General features: G+C 50.5%; 26 non-coding genes across 26 annotated transcripts; all 26 read left to right on the forward strand.

Annotated features, from left to right (window-relative positions):
• Positions 1–213: 213 nt before the first annotated feature.
• Positions 214–287, forward strand: Trnan-guu (transfer RNA asparagine (anticodon GUU)). Its single transcript has one exon. It is a non-coding gene; the product is annotated as a tRNA-Asn (tRNA).
• A 671-nt stretch (positions 288–958) lies between these two features.
• Trnat-cgu (transfer RNA threonine (anticodon CGU)) lies at positions 959–1,030 on the forward strand. Its single transcript has one exon. It is a non-coding gene; the product is annotated as a tRNA-Thr (tRNA).
• A 333-nt stretch (positions 1,031–1,363) lies between these two features.
• Positions 1,364–1,437, forward strand: Trnan-guu (transfer RNA asparagine (anticodon GUU)). The gene has a single exon. It is a non-coding gene; the product is annotated as a tRNA-Asn (tRNA).
• A 671-nt stretch (positions 1,438–2,108) lies between these two features.
• On the forward strand, positions 2,109–2,180 carry Trnat-cgu (transfer RNA threonine (anticodon CGU)). Its single transcript has one exon. It is a non-coding gene; the product is annotated as a tRNA-Thr (tRNA).
• Positions 2,181–2,513: 333 nt separating this feature from the next.
• On the forward strand, positions 2,514–2,587 carry Trnan-guu (transfer RNA asparagine (anticodon GUU)). The gene has a single exon. It is a non-coding gene; the product is annotated as a tRNA-Asn (tRNA).
• A 671-nt stretch (positions 2,588–3,258) lies between these two features.
• Trnat-cgu (transfer RNA threonine (anticodon CGU)) lies at positions 3,259–3,330 on the forward strand. Its single transcript has one exon. It is a non-coding gene; the product is annotated as a tRNA-Thr (tRNA).
• Positions 3,331–3,663: 333 nt separating this feature from the next.
• Positions 3,664–3,737, forward strand: Trnan-guu (transfer RNA asparagine (anticodon GUU)). Its single transcript has one exon. It is a non-coding gene; the product is annotated as a tRNA-Asn (tRNA).
• Positions 3,738–4,408: 671 nt separating this feature from the next.
• Trnat-cgu (transfer RNA threonine (anticodon CGU)) lies at positions 4,409–4,480 on the forward strand. Its single transcript has one exon. It is a non-coding gene; the product is annotated as a tRNA-Thr (tRNA).
• A 333-nt stretch (positions 4,481–4,813) lies between these two features.
• Trnan-guu (transfer RNA asparagine (anticodon GUU)) lies at positions 4,814–4,887 on the forward strand. Its single transcript has one exon. It is a non-coding gene; the product is annotated as a tRNA-Asn (tRNA).
• A 671-nt stretch (positions 4,888–5,558) lies between these two features.
• Trnat-cgu (transfer RNA threonine (anticodon CGU)) lies at positions 5,559–5,630 on the forward strand. The gene has a single exon. It is a non-coding gene; the product is annotated as a tRNA-Thr (tRNA).
• A 333-nt stretch (positions 5,631–5,963) lies between these two features.
• Trnan-guu (transfer RNA asparagine (anticodon GUU)) lies at positions 5,964–6,037 on the forward strand. Its single transcript has one exon. It is a non-coding gene; the product is annotated as a tRNA-Asn (tRNA).
• A 671-nt stretch (positions 6,038–6,708) lies between these two features.
• Trnat-cgu (transfer RNA threonine (anticodon CGU)) lies at positions 6,709–6,780 on the forward strand. Its single transcript has one exon. It is a non-coding gene; the product is annotated as a tRNA-Thr (tRNA).
• A 333-nt stretch (positions 6,781–7,113) lies between these two features.
• Trnan-guu (transfer RNA asparagine (anticodon GUU)) lies at positions 7,114–7,187 on the forward strand. Its single transcript has one exon. It is a non-coding gene; the product is annotated as a tRNA-Asn (tRNA).
• A 671-nt stretch (positions 7,188–7,858) lies between these two features.
• On the forward strand, positions 7,859–7,930 carry Trnat-cgu (transfer RNA threonine (anticodon CGU)). Its single transcript has one exon. It is a non-coding gene; the product is annotated as a tRNA-Thr (tRNA).
• A 333-nt stretch (positions 7,931–8,263) lies between these two features.
• Positions 8,264–8,337, forward strand: Trnan-guu (transfer RNA asparagine (anticodon GUU)). Its single transcript has one exon. It is a non-coding gene; the product is annotated as a tRNA-Asn (tRNA).
• Positions 8,338–9,008: 671 nt separating this feature from the next.
• Trnat-cgu (transfer RNA threonine (anticodon CGU)) lies at positions 9,009–9,080 on the forward strand. The gene has a single exon. It is a non-coding gene; the product is annotated as a tRNA-Thr (tRNA).
• A 333-nt stretch (positions 9,081–9,413) lies between these two features.
• Positions 9,414–9,487, forward strand: Trnan-guu (transfer RNA asparagine (anticodon GUU)). The gene has a single exon. It is a non-coding gene; the product is annotated as a tRNA-Asn (tRNA).
• Positions 9,488–10,158: 671 nt separating this feature from the next.
• Trnat-cgu (transfer RNA threonine (anticodon CGU)) lies at positions 10,159–10,230 on the forward strand. Its single transcript has one exon. It is a non-coding gene; the product is annotated as a tRNA-Thr (tRNA).
• Positions 10,231–10,563: 333 nt separating this feature from the next.
• Trnan-guu (transfer RNA asparagine (anticodon GUU)) lies at positions 10,564–10,637 on the forward strand. The gene has a single exon. It is a non-coding gene; the product is annotated as a tRNA-Asn (tRNA).
• A 671-nt stretch (positions 10,638–11,308) lies between these two features.
• Positions 11,309–11,380, forward strand: Trnat-cgu (transfer RNA threonine (anticodon CGU)). Its single transcript has one exon. It is a non-coding gene; the product is annotated as a tRNA-Thr (tRNA).
• A 333-nt stretch (positions 11,381–11,713) lies between these two features.
• On the forward strand, positions 11,714–11,787 carry Trnan-guu (transfer RNA asparagine (anticodon GUU)). Its single transcript has one exon. It is a non-coding gene; the product is annotated as a tRNA-Asn (tRNA).
• Positions 11,788–12,458: 671 nt separating this feature from the next.
• On the forward strand, positions 12,459–12,530 carry Trnat-cgu (transfer RNA threonine (anticodon CGU)). The gene has a single exon. It is a non-coding gene; the product is annotated as a tRNA-Thr (tRNA).
• A 333-nt stretch (positions 12,531–12,863) lies between these two features.
• Positions 12,864–12,937, forward strand: Trnan-guu (transfer RNA asparagine (anticodon GUU)). The gene has a single exon. It is a non-coding gene; the product is annotated as a tRNA-Asn (tRNA).
• A 671-nt stretch (positions 12,938–13,608) lies between these two features.
• Trnat-cgu (transfer RNA threonine (anticodon CGU)) lies at positions 13,609–13,680 on the forward strand. Its single transcript has one exon. It is a non-coding gene; the product is annotated as a tRNA-Thr (tRNA).
• A 333-nt stretch (positions 13,681–14,013) lies between these two features.
• Trnan-guu (transfer RNA asparagine (anticodon GUU)) lies at positions 14,014–14,087 on the forward strand. The gene has a single exon. It is a non-coding gene; the product is annotated as a tRNA-Asn (tRNA).
• Positions 14,088–14,758: 671 nt separating this feature from the next.
• On the forward strand, positions 14,759–14,830 carry Trnat-cgu (transfer RNA threonine (anticodon CGU)). The gene has a single exon. It is a non-coding gene; the product is annotated as a tRNA-Thr (tRNA).
• The last annotated feature ends 44 nt before the right edge of the window (positions 14,831–14,874 follow it).

The following is a 14,874-nucleotide window of genomic DNA, read 5'->3' on the forward strand; positions in this document are numbered from 1 at the left end:
GGTTTACTGGATGTGTAGGCGGAACACTGTTTTGTATGCATTTTGTAGTATAATGTCATGCTTGGCGATGTCATTCGTTTATGAGCCGCACTACAGTGTGCATGCACGTTTTCCATGTGAAGAGGCGTAAGCAGATACTACCACTCTGCGAGGTGCCTGCGAAAAGTATACGACTTGCATTGATAAAGAGAGCAGAAGTGACCGAAAGTCAAGGCCTCCGTGGCGCAATCGGCTAGCGCGTTCGGCTGTTAACCGAAAGGTTGGTGGTTCGAGCCCACCCGGGGGCGAAATCGTTTTAATCGCCACCGAGGTGAGGACGTATGTCCACTTTGATAGAGATACACAGCTAGTGTGACAATTTGGCTGTGTTTGAATGATGCCACCCAGCCTTATACACATTCAGCCACGTGACAGTGGAGGTAAAAACATGGCCCTATGCGGACGTTCTACCGTTTTCCTATTCATTCGGCATGTGTGACACTGCAGTAGAGCGACGACCACTACAAAAGATGTATTATTTACATTTCATTTCGGCGTATACACCGCGAGTGCCATATGACAGGGCCTCTCTCTCGATGTCGATCTGCATTTGGCGTCTCTTAAGTGTCGGTCTGCAGTAGGCCGCTGTTGGCCGAGCGGCGTGCAGTCGCCTTACATGAAGCCCCCAGTGCCACTGTGGACGATGTAGCCAGAGAGAGGAGTCGAAAGGCGCGTTTCACAGCAGAGCCACGCTATCCCACAAGCTGTGCACTAGGTCAAGTTTTGCGCAGACCGCAAACCTTTGGTGGCTTGACGCTCGTCGTCGATCGTAAGGGTGAAACAGTGAAGAGAGTTGGAAAACGGTAAGGTGGACACCTCCAGCAGCATCTGTGTGTCAAATCCGATATCTGGTCGAGGGCTGTAAGATTCAGTATGATGACGTGACAATTCGGGAGTAGCTCACGAAGGCAAAGCTGCGGCCTTCTTAGCTCAGTGGTAGAGCACTGGTCTCGTAAACCAGGGGTCGTGAGTTCGACCCTCACAGAAGGCATTCATTTTTTTAACTTTGCTGCTGAGAGCAGAGCTAGCTCGAGCAGCATCTAACAGATGGCAGTGCACTGAATGAAGGGGAAGTTCTACAACCGATAAAGAGTGCTCTACTTGCATCAGAGGTTTACTGGATGTGTAGGCGGAACACTGTTTTGTATGCATTTTGTAGTATAATGTCATGCTTGGCGATGTCATTCGTTTATGAGCCCCACTACAGTGTGCATGCACGTTATCCATGTGAAGAGGCGTAAGCAGATACTACCACTCTGCGAGGTGCCTGCGAAAAGTATACGACTTGCATTGATAAAGAGAGCAGAAGTGACCGAAAGTCAAGGCCTCCGTGGCGCAAACGGCTAGCGCGTTCGGCTGTTAACCGAAAGGTTGGTGGTTCGAGCCCACCCGGGGGCGAAATCGTTTTAATCGCCACCGAGGTGAGGACGTATGTCCACTTTGATAGAGATACACAGCTAGTGTGACAATTTGGCTGTGTTTGAATGATGCCACCCAGCCTTATACACATTCAGCCACGTGACAGTGGAGGTAAAAACATGGCCCTATGCGGACGTTCTACCGTTTTCCTATTCATTCGGCATGTGTGACACTGCAGTAGAGCGACGACCACTACAAAAGATGTATTATTTACATTTCATTTCGGCGTATACACCGCGAGTGCCATATGACAGGGCCTCTCTCTCGATGTCGATCTGCATTTGGCGTCTCTTAAGTGTCGGTCTGCAGTAGGCCGCTGTTGGCCGAGCGGCGTGCAGTCGCCTTACATGAAGCCCCCAGTGCCACTGTGGACGATGTAGCCAGAGAGAGGAGTCGAAAGGCGCGTTTCACAGTAGAGCCACGCTATCCCACAAGCTGTGCACTAGGTCAAGTTTTGCGCAGACCGCAAACCTTTGGTGGCTTGACGCTCGTCGTCGATCGTAAGGGTGAAACAGTGAAGAGAGTTGGAAAACGGTAAGGTGGACACCTCCAGCAGCATCTGTGTGTCAAATCCGATATCTGGTCGAGGGCTGTAAGATTCAGTATGATGACGTGACAATTCGGGAGTAGCTCACGAAGGCAAAGCTGCGGCCTTCTTAGCTCAGTGGTAGAGCACTGGTCTCGTAAACCAGGGGTCGTGAGTTCGACCCTCATAGAAGGCATTCATTTTTTTAACTTTGCTGCTGAGAGCAGAGCTAGCTCGAGCAGCATCTAACAGATGGCAGTGCACTGAATGAAGGGGAAGTTCTACAACCGATAAAGAGTGCTCTACTTGCATCAGAGGTTTACTGGATGTGTAGGCGGAACACTGTTTTGTATGCATTTTGTAGTATAATGTCATGCTTGGCGATGTCATTCGTTTATGAGCCCCACTACAGTGTGCATGCACGTTATCCATGTGAAGAGGCGTAAGCAGATACTACCACTCTGCGAGGTGCCTGCGAAAAGTATACGACTTGCATTGATAAAGAGAGCAGAAGTGACCGAAAGTCAAGGCCTCCGTGGCGCAAACGGCTAGCGCGTTCGGCTGTTAACCGAAAGGTTGGTGGTTCGAGCCCACCCGGGGGCGAAATCGTTTTAATCGCCACCGAGGTGAGGACGTATGTCCACTTTGATAGAGATACACAGCTAGTGTGACAATTTGGCTGTGTTTGAATGATGCCACCCAGCCTTATACACATTCAGCCACGTGACAGTGGAGGTAAAAACATGGCCCTATGCGGACGTTCTACCGTTTTCCTATTCATTCGGCATGTGTGACACTGCAGTAGAGCGACGACCACTACAAAAGATGTATTATTTACATTTCATTTCGGCGTATACACCGCGAGTGCCATATGACAGGGCCTCTCTCTCGATGTCGATCTGCATTTGGCGTCTCTTAAGTGTCGGTCTGCAGTAGGCCGCTGTTGGCCGAGCGGCGTGCAGTCGCCTTACATGAAGCCCCCAGTGCCACTGTGGACGATGTAGCCAGAGAGAGGAGTCGAAAGGCGCGTTTCACAGTAGAGCCACGCTATCCCACAAGCTGTGCACTAGGTCAAGTTTTGCGCAGACCGCAAACCTTTGGTGACTTGACGCTCGTCGTCGATCGTAAGGGTGAAACAGTGAAGAGAGTTGGAAAACGGTAAGGTGGACACCTCCAGCAGCATCTGTGTGTCAAATCCGATATCTGGTCGAGGGCTGTAAGATTCAGTATGATGACGTGACAATTCGGGAGTAGCTCACGAAGGCAAAGCTGCGGCCTTCTTAGCTCAGTGGTAGAGCACTGGTCTCGTAAACCAGGGGTCGTGAGTTCGACCCTCACAGAAGGCATTCATTTTTTTAACTTTGCTGCTGAGAGCAGAGCTAGCTCGAGCAGCATCTAACAGATGGCAGTGCACTGAATGAAGGGGAAGTTCTACAACCGATAAAGAGTGCTCTACTTGCATCAGAGGTTTACTGGATGTGTAGGCGGAACACTGTTTTGTATGCATTTTGTAGTATAATGTCATGCTTGGCGATGTCATTCGTTTATGAGCCCCACTACAGTGTGCATGCACGTTATCCATGTGAAGAGGCGTAAGCAGATACTACCACTCTGCGAGGTGCCTGCGAAAAGTATACGACTTGCATTGATAAAGAGAGCAGAAGTGACCGAAAGTCAAGGCCTCCGTGGCGCAAACGGCTAGCGCGTTCGGCTGTTAACCGAAAGGTTGGTGGTTCGAGCCCACCCGGGGGCGAAATCGTTTTAATCGCCACCGAGGTGAGGACGTATGTCCACTTTGATAGAGATACACAGCTAGTGTGACAATTTGGCTGTGTTTGAATGATGCCACCCAGCCTTATACACATTCAGCCACGTGACAGTGGAGGTAAAAACATGGCCCTATGCGGACGTTCTACCGTTTTCCTATTCATTCGGCATGTGTGACACTGCAGTAGAGCGACGACCACTACAAAAGATGTATTATTTACATTTCATTTCGGCGTATACACCGCGAGTGCCATATGACAGGGCCTCTCTCTCGATGTCGATCTGCATTTGGCGTCTCTTAAGTGTCGGTCTGCAGTAGGCCGCTGTTGGCCGAGCGGCGTGCAGTCGCCTTACATGAAGCCCCCAGTGCCACTGTGGACGATGTAGCCAGAGAGAGGAGTCGAAAGGCGCGTTTCACAGTAGAGCCACGCTATCCCACAAGCTGTGCACTAGGTCAAGTTTTGCGCAGACCGCAAACCTTTGGTGGCTTGACGCTCGTCGTCGATCGTAAGGGTGAAACAGTGAAGAGAGTTGGAAAACGGTAAGGTGGACACCTCCAGCAGCATCTGTGTGTCAAATCCGATATCTGGTCGAGGGCTGTAAGATTCAGTATGATGACGTGACAATTCGGGAGTAGCTCACGAAGGCAAAGCTGCGGCCTTCTTAGCTCAGTGGTAGAGCACTGGTCTCGTAAACCAGGGGTCGTGAGTTCGACCCTCACAGAAGACATTCATTTTTTTAACTTTGCTGCTGAGAGCAGAGCTAGCTCGAGCAGCATCTAACAGATGGCAGTGCACTGAATGAAGGGGAAGTTCTACAACCGATAAAGAGTGCTCTACTTGCATCAGAGGTTTACTGGATGTGTAGGCGGAACACTGTTTTGTATGCATTTTGTAGTATAATGTCATGCTTGGCGATGTCATTCGTTTATGAGCCCCACTACAGTGTGCATGCACGTTATCCATGTGAAGAGGCGTAAGCAGATACTACCACTCTGCGAGGTGCCTGCGAAAAGTATACGACTTGCATTGATAAAGAGAGCAGAAGTGACCGAAAGTCAAGGCCTCCGTGGCGCAAACGGCTAGCGCGTTCGGCTGTTAACCGAAAGGTTGGTGGTTCGAGCCCACCCGGGGGCGAAATCGTTTTAATCGCCACCGAGGTGAGGACGTATGTCCACTTTGATAGAGATACACAGCTAGTGTGACAATTTGGCTGTGTTTGAATGATGCCACCCAGCCTTATACACATTCAGCCACGTGACAGTGGAGGTAAAAACATGGCCCTATGCGGACGTTCTACCGTTTTCCTATTCATTCGGCATGTGTGACACTGCAGTAGAGCGACGACCACTACAAAAGATCTATTATTTACATTTCATTTCGGCGTATACACCGCGAGTGCCATATGACAGGGCCTCTCTCTCGATGTCGATCTGCATTTGGCGTCTCTTAAGTGTCGGTCTGCAGTAGGCCGCTGTTGGCCGAGCGGCGTGCAGTCGCCTTACATGAAGCCCCCAGTGCCACTGTGGACGATGTAGCCAGAGAGAGGAGTCGAAAGGCGCGTTTCACAGTAGAGCCACGCTATCCCACAAGCTGTGCACTAGGTCAAGTTTTGCGCAGACCGCAAACCTTTGGTGGCTTGACGCTCGTCGTCGATCGTAAGGGTGAAACAGTGAAGAGAGTTGGAAAACGGTAAGGTGGACACCTCCAGCAGCATCTGTGTGTCAAATCCGATATCTGGTCGAGGGCTGTAAGATTCAGTATGATGACGTGACAATTCGGGAGTAGCTCACGAAGGCAAAGCTGCGGCCTTCTTAGCTCAGTGGTAGAGCACTGGTCTCGTAAACCAGGGGTCGTGAGTTCGACCCTCACAGAAGGCATTCATTTTTTTAACTTTGCTGCTGAGAGCAGAGCTAGCTCGAGCAGCATCTAACAGATGGCAGTGCACTGAATGAAGGGGAAGTTCTACAACCGATAAAGAGTGCTCTACTTGCATCAGAGGTTTACTGGATGTGTAGGCGGAACACTGTTTTGTATGCATTTTGTAGTATAATGTCATGCTTGGCGATGTCATTCGTTTATGAGCCCCACTACAGTGTGCATGCACGTTATCCATGTGAAGAGGCGTAAGCAGATACTACCACTCTGCGAGGTGCCCGCGAAAAGTATACGACTTGCATTGATAAAGAGAGCAGAAGTGACCGAAAGTCAAGGCCTCCGTGGCGCAAACGGCTAGCGCGTTCGGCTGTTAACCGAAAGGTTGGTGGTTCGAGCCCACCCGGGGGCGAAATCGTTTTAATCGCCACCGAGGTGAGGACGTATGTCCACTTTGATAGAGATACACAGCTAGTGTGACAATTTGGCTGTGTTTGAATGATGCCACCCAGCCTTATACACATTCAGCCACGTGACAGTGGAGGTAAAAACATGGCCCTATGCGGACGTTCTACCGTTTTCCTATTCATTCGGCATGTGTGACACTGCAGTAGAGCGACGACCACTACAAAAGATGTATTATTTACATTTCATTTCGGCGTATACACCGCGAGTGCCATATGACAGGGCCTCTCTCTCGATGTCGATCTGCATTTGGCGTCTCTTAAGTGTCGGTCTGCAGTAGGCCGCTGTTGGCCGAGCGGCGTGCAGTCGCCTTACATGAAGCCCCCAGTGCCACTGTGGACGATGTAGCCAGAGAGAGGAGTCGAAAGGCGCGTTTCACAGTAGAGCCACGCTATCCCACAAGCTGTGCACTAGGTCAAGTTTTGCGCAGACCGCAAACCTTTGGTGGCTTGACGCTCGTCGTCGATCGTAAGGGTGAAACAGTGAAGAGAGTTGGAAAACGGTAAGGTGGACACCTCCAGCAGCATCTGTGTGTCAAATCCGATATCTGGTCGAGGGCTGTAAGATTCAGTATGATGACGTGACAATTCGGGAGTAGCTCACGAAGGCAAAGCTGCGGCCTTCTTAGCTCAGTGGTAGAGCACTGGTCTCGTAAACCAGGGGTCGTGAGTTCGACCCTCACAGAAGGCATTCATTTTTTTAACTTTGCTGCTGAGAGCAGAGCTAGCTCGAGCAGCATCTAACAGATGGCAGTGCACTGAATGAAGGGGAAGTTCTACAACCGATAAAGAGTGCTCTACTTGCATCAGAGGTTTACTGGATGTGTAGGCGGAACACTGTTTTGTATGCATTTTGTAGTATAATGTCATGCTTGGCGATGTCATTCGTTTATGAGCCCCACTACAGTGTGCATGCACGTTATCCATGTGAAGAGGCGTAAGCAGATACTACCACTCTGCGAGGTGCCTGCGAAAAGTATACGACTTGCATTGATAAAGAGAGCAGAAGGGACCGAAAGTCAAGGCCTCCGTGGCGCAAACGGCTAGCGCGTTCGGCTGTTAACCGAAAGGTTGGTGGTTCGAGCCCACCCGGGGGCGAAATCGTTTTAATCGCCACCGAGGTGAGGACGTATGTCCACTTTGATAGAGATACACAGCTAGTGTGACAATTTGGCTGTGTTTGAATGATGCCACCCAGCCTTATACACATTCAGCCACGTGAGAGTGGAGGTAAAAACATGGCCCTATGCGGACGTTCTACCGTTTTCCTATTCATTCGGCATGTGTGACACTGCAGTAGAGCGACGACCACTACAAAAGATGTATTATTTACATTTCATTTCGGCGTATACACCGCGAGTGCCATATGACAGGGCCTCTCTCTCGATGTCGATCTGCATTTGGCGTCTCTTAAGTGTCGGTCTGCAGTAGGCCGCTGTTGGCCGAGCGGCGTGCAGTCGCCTTACATGAAGCCCCCAGTGCCACTGTGGACGATGTAGCCAGAGAGAGGAGTCGAAAGGCGCGTTTCACAGTAGAGCCACGCTATCCCACAAGCTGTGCACTAGGTCAAGTTTTGCGCAGACCGCAAACCTTTGGTGGCTTGACGCTCGTCGTCGATCGTAAGGGTGAAACAGTGAAGAGAGTTGGAAAACGGTAAGGTGGACACCTCCAGCAGCATCTGTGTGTCAAATCCGATATCTGGTCGAGGGCTGTAAGATTCAGTATGATGACGTGACAATTCGGGAGTAGCTCACGAAGGCAAAGCTGCGGCCTTCTTAGCTCAGTGGTAGAGCACTGGTCTCGTAAACCAGGGGTCGTGAGTTCGACCCTCACAGAAGGCATTCATTTTTTTAACTTTGCTGCTGAGAGCAGAGCTAGCTCGAGCAGCATCTAACAGATGGCAGTGCACTGAATGAAGGGGAAGTTCTACAACCGATAAAGAGTGCTCTACTTGCATCAGAGGTTTACTGGATGTGTAGGCGGAACACTGTTTTGTATGCATTTTGTAGTATAATGTCATGCTTGGCGATGTCATTCGTTTATGAGCCCCACTACAGTGTGCATGCACGTTATCCATGTGAAGAGGCGTAAGCAGATACTACCACTCTGCGAGGTGCCTGCGAAAAGTATACGACTTGCATTGATAAAGAGAGCAGAAGTGACCGAAAGTCAAGGCCTCCGTGGCGCAAACGGCTAGCGCGTTCGGCTGTTAACCGAAAGGTTGGTGGTTCGAGCCCACCCGGGGGCGAAATCGTTTTAATCGCCACCGAGGTGAGGACGTATGTCCACTTTGATAGAGATACACAGCTAGTGTGACAATTTGGCTGTGTTTGAATGATGCCACCCAGCCTTATACACATTCAGCCACGTGACAGTGGAGGTAAAAACATGGCCCTATGCGGACGTTCTACCGTTTTCCTATTCATTCGGCATGTGTGACACTGCAGTAGAGCGACGACCACTACAAAAGATGTATTATTTACATTTCATTTCGGCGTATACACCGCGAGTGCCATATGACAGGGCCTTTCTCTCGATGTCGATCTGCATTTGGCGTCTCTTAAGTGTCGGTCTGCAGTAGGCCGCTGTTGGCCGAGCGGCGTGCAGTCGCCTTACATGAAGCCCCCAGTGCCACTGTGGACGATGTAGCCAGAGAGAGGAGTCGAAAGGCGCGTTTCACAGTAGAGCCACGCTATCCCACAAGCTGTGCACTAGGTCAAGTTTTGCGCAGACCGCAAACCTTTGGTGGCTTGACGCTCGTCGTCGATCGTAAGGGTGAAACAGTGAAGAGAGTTGGAAAACGGTAAGGTGGACACCTCCAGCAGCATCTGTGTGTCAAATCCGATATCTGGTCGAGGGCTGTAAGATTCAGTATGATGACGTGACAATTCGGGAGTAGCTCACGAAGGCAAAGCTGCGGCCTTCTTAGCTCAGTGGTAGAGCACTGGTCTCGTAAACCAGGGGTCGTGAGTTCGACCCTCACAGAAGGCATTCATTTTTTTAACTTTGCTGCTGAGAGCAGAGCTAGCTCGAGCAGCATCTAACAGATGGCAGTGCACTGAATGAAGGGGAAGTTCTACAACCGATAAAGAGTGCTCTACTTGCATCAGAGGTTTACTGGATGTGTAGGCGGAACACTGTTTTGTATGCATTTTGTAGTATAATGTCATGCTTGGCGATGTCATTCGTTTATGAGCCCCACTACAGTGTGCATGCACGTTATCCATGTGAAGAGGCGTAAGCAGATACTACCACTCTGCGAGGTGCCTGCGAAAAGTATACGACTTGCATTGATAAAGAGAGCAGAAGGGACCGAAAGTCAAGGCCTCCGTGGCGCAAACGGCTAGCGCGTTCGGCTGTTAACCGAAAGGTTGGTGGTTCGAGCCCACCCGGGGGCGAAATCGTTTTAATCGCCACCGAGGTGAGGACGTATGTCCACTTTGATAGAGATACACAGCTAGTGTGACAATTTGGCTGTGTTTGAATGATGCCACCCAGCCTTATACACATTCAGCCACGTGACAGTGGAGGTAAAAACATGGCCCTATGCGGACGTTCTACCGTTTTCCTATTCATTCGGCATGTGTGACACTGCAGTAGAGCGACGACCACTACAAAAGATGTATTATTTACATTTCATTTCGGCGTATACACCGCGAGTGCCATATGACAGGGCCTCTCTCTCGATGTCGATCTGCATTTGGCGTCTCTTAAGTGTCGGTCTGCAGTAGGCCGCTGTTGGCCGAGCGGCGTGCAGTCGCCTTACATGAAGCCCCCAGTGCCACTGTGGACGATGTAGCCAGAGAGAGGAGTCGAAAGGCGCGTTTCACAGTAGAGCCACGCTATCCCACAAGCTGTGCACTAGGTCAAGTTTTGCGCAGACCGCAAACCTTTGGTGGCTTGACGCTCGTCGTCGATCGTAAGGGTGAAACAGTGAAGAGAGTTGGAAAACGGTAAGGTGGACACCTCCAGCAGCATCTGTGTGTCAAATCCGATATCTGGTCGAGGGCTGTAAGATTCAGTATGATGACGTGACAATTCGGGAGTAGCTCACGAAGGCAAAGCTGCGGCCTTCTTAGCTCAGTGGTAGAGCACTGGTCTCGTAAACCAGGGGTCGTGAGTTCGACCCTCACAGAAGGCATTCATTTTTTTAACTTTGCTGCTGAGAGCAGAGCTAGCTCGAGCAGCATCTAACAGATGGCAGTGCACTGAATGAAGGGGAAGTTCTACAACCGATAAAGAGTGCTCTACTTGCATCAGAGGTTTACTGGATGTGTAGGCGGAACACTGTTTTGTATGCATTTTGTAGTATAATGTCATGCTTGGCGATGTCATTCGTTTATGAGCCCCACTACAGTGTGCATGCACGTTATCCATGTGAAGAGGCGTAAGCAGATACTACCACTCTGCGAGGTGCCTGCGAAAAGTATACGACTTGCATTGATAAAGAGAGCAGAAGTGACCGAAAGTCAAGGCCTCCGTGGCGCAAACGGCTAGCGCGTTCGGCTGTTAACCGAAAGGTTGGTGGTTCGAGCCCACCCGGGGGCGAAATCGTTTTAATCGCCACCGAGGTGAGGACGTATGTCCACTTTGATAGAGATACACAGCTAGTGTGACAATTTGGCTGTGTTTGAATGATGCCACCCAGCCTTATACACATTCAGCCACGTGACAGTGGAGGTAAAAACATGGCCCTATGCGGACGTTCTACCGTTTTCCTATTCATTCGGCATGTGTGACACTGCAGTAGAGCGACGACCACTACAAAAGATGTATTATTTACATTTCATTTCGGCGTATACACCGCGAGTGCCATATGACAGGGCCTCTCTCTCGATGTCGATCTGCATTTGGCGTCTCTTAAGTGTCGGTCTGCAGTAGGCCGCTGTTGGCCGAGCGGCGTGCAGTCGCCTTACATGAAGCCCCCAGTGCCACTGTGGACGATGTAGCCAGAGAGAGGAGTCGAAAGGCGCGTTTCACAGTAGAGCCACGCTATCCCACAAGCTGTGCACTAGGTCAAGTTTTGCGCAGACCGCAAACCTTTGGTGGCTTGACGCTCGTCGTCGATCGTAAGGGTGAAACAGTGAAGAGAGTTGGAAAACGGTAAGGTGGACACCTCCAGCAGCATCTGTGTGTCAAATCCGATATCTGGTCGAGGGCTGTAAGATTCAGTATGATGACGTGACAATTCGGGAGTAGCTCACGAAGGCAAAGCTGCGGCCTTCTTAGCTCAGTGGTAGAGCACTGGTCTCGTAAACCAGGGGTCGTGAGTTCGACCCTCACAGAAGGCATTCATTTTTTTAACTTTGCTGCTGAGAGCAGAGCTAGCTCGAGCAGCATCTAACAGATGGCAGTGCACTGAATGAAGGGGAAGTTCTACAACCGATAAAGAGTGCTCTACTTGCATCAGAGGTTTACTGGATGTGTAGGCGGAACACTGTTTTGTATGCATTTTGTAGTATAATGTCATGCTTGGCGATGTCATTCGTTTATGAGCCCCACTACAGTGTGCATGCACGTTATCCATGTGAAGAGGCGTAAGCAGATACTACCACTCTGCGAGGTGCCTGCGAAAAGTATACGACTTGCATTGATAAAGAGAGCAGAAGGGACCGAAAGTCAAGGCCTCCGTGGCGCAAACGGCTAGCGCGTTCGGCTGTTAACCGAAAGGTTGGTGGTTCGAGCCCACCCGGGGGCGAAATCGTTTTAATCGCCACCGAGGTGAGGACGTATGTCCACTTTGATAGAGATACACAGCTAGTGTGACAATTTGGCTGTGTTTGAATGATGCCACCCAGCCTTATACACATTCAGCCACGTGACAGTGGAGGTAAAAACATGGCCCTATGCGGACGTTCTACCGTTTTCCTATTCATTCGGCATGTGTGACACTGCAGTAGAGCGACGACCACTACAAAAGATGTATTATTTACATTTCATTTCGGCGTATACACCGCGAGTGCCATATGACAGGGCCTCTCTCTCGATGTCGATCTGCATTTGGCGTCTCTTAAGTGTCGGTCTGCAGTAGGCCGCTGTTGGCCGAGCGGCGTGCAGTCGCCTTACATGAAGCCCCCAGTGCCACTGTGGACGATGTAGCCAGAGAGAGGAGTCGAAAGGCGCGTTTCACAGTAGAGCCACGCTATCCCACAAGCTGTGCACTAGGTCAAGTTTTGCGCAGACCGCAAACCTTTGGTGGCTTGACGCTCGTCGTCGATCGTAAGGGTGAAACAGTGAAGAGAGTTGGAAAACGGTAAGGTGGACACCTCCAGCAGCATCTGTGTGTCAAATCCGATATCTGGTCGAGGGCTGTAAGATTCAGTATGATGACGTGACAATTCGGGAGTAGCTCACGAAGGCAAAGCTGCGGCCTTCTTAGCTCAGTGGTAGAGCACTGGTCTCGTAAACCAGGGGTCGTGAGTTCGACCCTCACAGAAGGCATTCATTTTTTTAACTTTGCTGCTGAGAGCAGAGCTAGCTCGAGCAGCATCTAACAGATGGCAGTGCACTGAATGAAGGGGAAGTTCTACAACCGATAAAGAGTGCTCTACTTGCATCAGAGGTTTACTGGATGTGTAGGCGGAACACTGTTTTGTATGCATTTTGTAGTATAATGTCATGCTTGGCGATGTCATTCGTTTATGAGCCCCACTACAGTGTGCATGCACGTTATCCATGTGAAGAGGCGTAAGCAGATACTACCACTCTGCGAGGTGCCTGCGAAAAGTATACGACTTGCATTGATAAAGAGAGCAGAAGTGACCGAAAGTCAAGGCCTCCGTGGCGCAAACGGCTAGCGCGTTCGGCTGTTAACCGAAAGGTTGGTGGTTCGAGCCCACCCGGGGGCGAAATCGTTTTAATCGCCACCGAGGTGAGGACGTATGTCCACTTTGATAGAGATACACAGCTAGTGTGACAATTTGGCTGTGTTTGAATGATGCCACCCAGCCTTATACACATTCAGCCACGTGACAGTGGAGGTAAAAACATGGCCCTATGCGGACGTTCTACCGTTTTCCTATTCATTCGGCATGTGTGACACTGCAGTAGAGCGACGACCACTACAAAAGATGTATTATTTACATTTCATTTCGGCGTATACACCGCGAGTGCCATATGACAGGGCCTCTCTCTCGATGTCGATCTGCATTTGGCGTCTCTTAAGTGTCGGTCTGCAGTAGGCCGCTGTTGGCCGAGCGGCGTGCAGTCGCCTTACATGAAGCCCCCAGTGCCACTGTGGACGATGTAGCCAGAGAGAGGAGTCGAAAGGCGCGTTTCACAGTAGAGCCACGCTATCCCACAAGCTGTGCACTAGGTCAAGTTTTGCGCAGACCGCAAACCTTTGGTGGCTTGACGCTCGTCGTCGATCGTAAGGGTGAAACAGTGAAGAGAGTTGGAAAACGGTAAGGTGGACACCTCCAGCAGCATCTGTGTGTCAAATCCGATATCTGGTCGAGGGCTGTAAGATTCAGTATGATGACGTGACAATTCGGGAGTAGCTCACGAAGGCAAAGCTGCGGCCTTCTTAGCTCAGTGGTAGAGCACTGGTCTCGTAAACCAGGGGTCGTGAGTTCGACCCTCACAGAAGGCATTCATTTTTTTAACTTTGCTGCTGAGAGCAGAGCTAGCTCGAGCAGCATCTAACAGATGGCAGTGCACTGAATGAAGGGGAAGTTCTACAACCGATAAAGAGTGCTCTACTTGCATCAGAGGTTTACTGGATGTGTAGGCGGAACACTGTTTTGTATGCATTTTGTAGTATAATGTCATGCTTGGCGATGTCATTCGTTTATGAGCCCCACTACAGTGTGCATGCACGTTATCCATGTGAAGAGGCGTAAGCAGATACTACCACTCTGCGAGGTGCCTGCGAAAAGTATACGACTTGCATTGATAAAGAGAGCAGAAGTGACCGAAAGTCAAGGCCTCCGTGGCGCAAACGGCTAGCGCGTTCGGCTGTTAACCGAAAGGTTGGTGGTTCGAGCCCACCCGGGGGCGAAATCGTTTTAATCGCCACCGAGGTGAGGACGTATGTCCACTTTGATAGAGATACACAGCTAGTGTGACAATTTGGCTGTGTTTGAATGATGCCACCCAGCCTTATACACATTCAGCCACGTGACAGTGGAGGTAAAAACATGGCCCTATGCGGACGTTCTACCGTTTTCCTATTCATTCGGCATGTGTGACACTGCAGTAGAGCGACGACCACTACAAAAGATGTATTATTTACATTTCATTTCGGCGTATACACCGCGAGTGCCATATGACAGGGCCTCTCTCTCGATGTCGATCTGCATTTGGCGTCTCTTAAGTGTCGGTCTGCAGTAGGCCGCTGTTGGCCGAGCGGCGTGCAGTCGCCTTACATGAAGCCCCCAGTGCCACTGTGGACGATGTAGCCAGAGAGAGGAGTCGAAAGGCGCGTTTCACAGTAGAGCCACGCTATCCCACAAGCTGTGCACTAGGTCAAGTTTTGCGCAGACCGCAAACCTTTGGTGGCTTGACGCTCGTCGTCGATCGTAAGGGTGAAACAGTGAAGAGAGTTGGAAAACGGTAAGGTGGACACCTCCAGCAGCATCTGTGTGTCAAATCCGATATCTGGTCGAGGGCTGTAAGATTCAGTATGATGACGTGACAATTCGGGAGTAGCTCACGAAGGCAAAGCTGCGGCCTTCTTAGCTCAGTGGTAGAGCACTGGTCTCGTAAACCAGGGGTCGTGAGTTCGACCCTCACAGAAGGCATTCATTTTTTTAACTTTGCTGCTGAGAGCAGAGCTAGCTCGAGC

Source organism: Schistocerca cancellata, unplaced genomic scaffold (genome assembly GCF_023864275.1).
Source record: "Schistocerca cancellata isolate TAMUIC-IGC-003103 unplaced genomic scaffold, iqSchCanc2.1 HiC_scaffold_827, whole genome shotgun sequence".
Taxonomy (NCBI): Eukaryota; Metazoa; Arthropoda; class Insecta; order Orthoptera; family Acrididae; genus Schistocerca; species Schistocerca cancellata.